At 39.0% G+C, this 3,567-nt stretch overlaps 1 non-coding gene across 1 annotated transcript; it reads left to right on the top strand.

The window, feature by feature from the left end:
* The first annotated feature begins 2,577 nt into the window (after window positions 1-2,577).
* LOC126511354 (U6 spliceosomal RNA) lies at window positions 2,578-2,684 on the top strand. The gene has a single exon (XR_007594672.1). It is a non-coding gene; the product is annotated as a U6 spliceosomal RNA (small nuclear RNA).
* The last annotated feature ends 883 nt before the right edge of the window (window positions 2,685-3,567 follow it).

Genomic DNA, 3,567 nt, shown 5'->3' with positions numbered 1-3,567 from the left:
TAGAACAAAAAGAAGCAAATATACCCAAGAAGAGTAGATAACAGAAAATCATCAAACTGAGAATTGAAATCAAGAAAATAGAAACAAAGAAAATAATACAAAGAATCAGTGAAATGAAGAGTTCTTTGATTTTTTGAGAAAATCAACAAGATATGGATGCTCACCTTACTAGACCTGGATGGAGGTGGGTGGTCCTTGGACTTCCCACAGGGCAGGGAACCCTGAATGCTCTTTGAGCTGACAAGGGAGGGGGACTTGATCGGGGGAGGGGGAGGGAAATGGGAGGCGGTGGCAGGGAGGAGGCAGAAATCATAAATAAATAAATAAATACAAGATAGTCAAACTCTTATCCAAACTAACTAAAAAGCAGAAAGAAAATACCAAAATTAACTAAATCAAAACAAAAAGGGGACATAATAACAGACACCAAGGAAATCTAGACAATAAGTCGGTCATACTTCAAAAATTTGTACTCCACAAAATTGGAAAATCTAAAAGACAGAGAAATTTTCCTTAATAGATACCACATACCAAAATTAAACCAAGATCAGATAAACAATTTAAACAGACCTACAATCCTCCAAAGAAATAGAAGCAGTCATTAAAAGTCTCCCAACCAAGAAAAACCCAGAGCCAGATGGTTTCAACACAGAATTCTATCAGACTTTCAAACAAGAGCTAATACCAGAACTCCTCAGATTATTCCACAAAATAGAAAGAGAATAAACATAGCCAAATTCGTTTTATAAGGACCCAGTTACCCAGATGCCCAAACTACACAAAGACTCAACAAAGAAAAAGAATTACAAACCAATTTACCTTATGAACATTGATTCAAAAGTACTCAATAAAATACTGGCAAACAGAATCTAAGAACATATCAAAAAGATAATCACCATGGTCAAGTGGGCCCCATCTTAAAGATATAAAAATGTTTCAACATATGTAAATCTGTCAATGTAATCCACTATATAAACAAACTGAAAGGAAAAACCATATGATCATCTCAGTTAGATGCTGGCAAAAACCTTTGACAAAATCCAACACCCCTCATGATAAAAGTCTTGGAGAAATCCGGGATACAAGGAACATACCTAAATATAACAAAAGCAATATACAGCAAGTCAACAGCCTATACCAAATTAAATGAAGAGTAACTCAATGCATTTCACAAAAATCAGGAACAAGACAAGGTTGTCCACTCTCTCATATCTATCCAATATAGTAGTTGAAGGTAGAGCAATAAGACAATAAAAAGAGATCAAGTAGATACAAATTGGAAAACAAGAAATCAAAGTACCTCTATTTGCAGATGATATAATATTATGCATAAGTGACCCCAAAAATTATACCATGGGACTCCTATAGATGATAAACAACTTCAGTAATGAGGCAGAATACAAGATTAATTCAAAAAATTAGTTGCCCTCTTATATACAAATGATAAAATGATTGAGAAAGAAATCAGAGAAGTAATGCCCTTCACAATATCCACAAACAATATAAAATATTTGGGGGTAACTCTAACCAAGCAAGTGAAAGACCTATATGACAAGAACTTAAAGCCTTTGAAGACAGAAATTGGAGAAGATATCAGAATATGAAAAGATCTCATATGCTCATGATCTGTAGGATTGATATAGTAAAAATGGCTCTCTTACTAAAAACAATCTACAGATTCAATGCAATCCCCATCAAAATTCCAACACAATTTTTTATGGACCTTAAAAGAACAATACTCAACTTCATATGAAGAGAAAAATCAAAAAATCTAGGAAAGCTAAAATGACCCAGTATAATAAAAGAACTTCCGGAGGTAGCACCATCCCTGATCTCAGCTCTGCTACAGAGTTACAGTAATAAAAACAGCTTAGTAATGGCATTAAAATAGACACGTTGACCAATGGAATAGAATTGAAGAGCTAGACATACATCCATACACCTATGGACACCTGATTTTCGACAGAGAAGCCAAAACTATACAACGGAGAAAAGAAGTATCTTCAGTGAATGATGCTGGCATGGATATCAGCATGTAGAAGAATACACATAAACCCACATCTAGCATCCTGCACAACACTCAAGCCCAAATGGATCAAAGAGCTCAACATAAATCCAGTTGCACTGAACCTGATAGAAGAGAAAGCGGGGAACAGCCTTGGATGCAGTGGCACAGGAGAGAACTTCCTGAACAGAACACCAGTAACACAGACACTGAAACTGACAATTAATAAATGGCACCTCATGAAACCGCAAAGTTTCTTTAAGGCAAAGCACACCATCAATAGGATAAAACAGCAGCGTACAGAATGGGAAAAGATCTTCACCAACCCCACATCCGACAGAGGGCTGATCTCTAAAATATAAAAAGAACTCAAGAAACTATACATCAAATTCAAAATAATCCAATTTTAAAAATGGGTACAGACCTAAACAGAATTTTCAAAGGAGAATCTCAAATGGCAGAGAAACCCTTAAATGTTCAACATCCTCAGCCATCAAGGAAATGCAAATCAAAACAACTTTGAGATTCCATCTTACATCTGTCAGAGTGGCTAAGATCAAAACCACAAATGAGTGCTCGCTTCGGCAGCACATATACTAAAATTGGAACGATACAGAGAAGATTAGCATGGCCCCTGCGCAAGGATGACACGCAAATTCGTGAAGCGTTCCATATTTAAAAAAAAAAAAACCCACAAATGACAGCTCATGCTGGAGAGGATATGGAGGAAAGGGAACACTCCTGGTGGCAATGGATGCACAGCCTGAACTGGTCATCTCCTCTGGTCCAATTGATGTCTATCACAGTTGTAAATAGAAAGTCTCCATCCAGTGACTGATGGAGGCAGATTCAGAGAGCCACAGCCAAACATTGAACTGATATTAGGGAGTCATGCTGAGAAGAGGGAGGAGGGATTGTAGGAGCCGGAAGGGGGGGGGGGGGGCTAGAGGCATAGCAGGAAAATCCACAAATCCACAGAAATAGCTAGCCTGGCCCATGGGAGCTCACAGCGTCTGAACCAACAACTAGGGAGCCTGCATGGGACTGACCTAGATCCTCTGCATATATGAGACAAATATGTAGCTTAGTCTACTTGTGGGACTTCTGGCAATGAGCGCAGGGACTGTCCCTGGTGCTTTGACTGTCTCATGGGAATCTGTTCTTCATGCTAGATTGCCCTGCCCAGCCTGAATACAGGGGGAGGTGCTTGGTCTTATGGCAGCTTGATAGGCCATGCTTTGCTGACTCACAGGAGAGGCCTACCCCTTTCTCACTGAATATGGAGGAGGGCTGGGTTGGAGGGGGAAGTAAGTGGAAGGAGAGGAGGGAGGGGAGGCAGTGGTCGGGTTGTAAAATAAATAAACATTTTTTAAAATTAAATTTTAGGTTAGCATATTGTATTAGTTGCCTTACACATGGTTATAACAAAAATACCTGGTAATAGCAACTCACTGAAGGAGAGTTTTCGCTGGGCTCACAGTTTGAGGGACTAGTCAGTCATGGCGTGCACATCACAGTGGAAAGAGTTCGAGGCAGCTGGTCACAACACATGTAGTCAGAAA

The sequence above is a fragment of the Alexandromys fortis genome, unplaced genomic scaffold (assembly GCF_014885135.2).
Source record: "Alexandromys fortis isolate MF-2015 unplaced genomic scaffold, M_Fortis_MF-2015_v1.1 scaffold_97, whole genome shotgun sequence".
Classification (NCBI taxonomy): Eukaryota; Metazoa; Chordata; class Mammalia; order Rodentia; family Cricetidae; genus Alexandromys; species Alexandromys fortis.
This window is presented reverse-complemented; position numbering and strand designations above follow the sequence as displayed.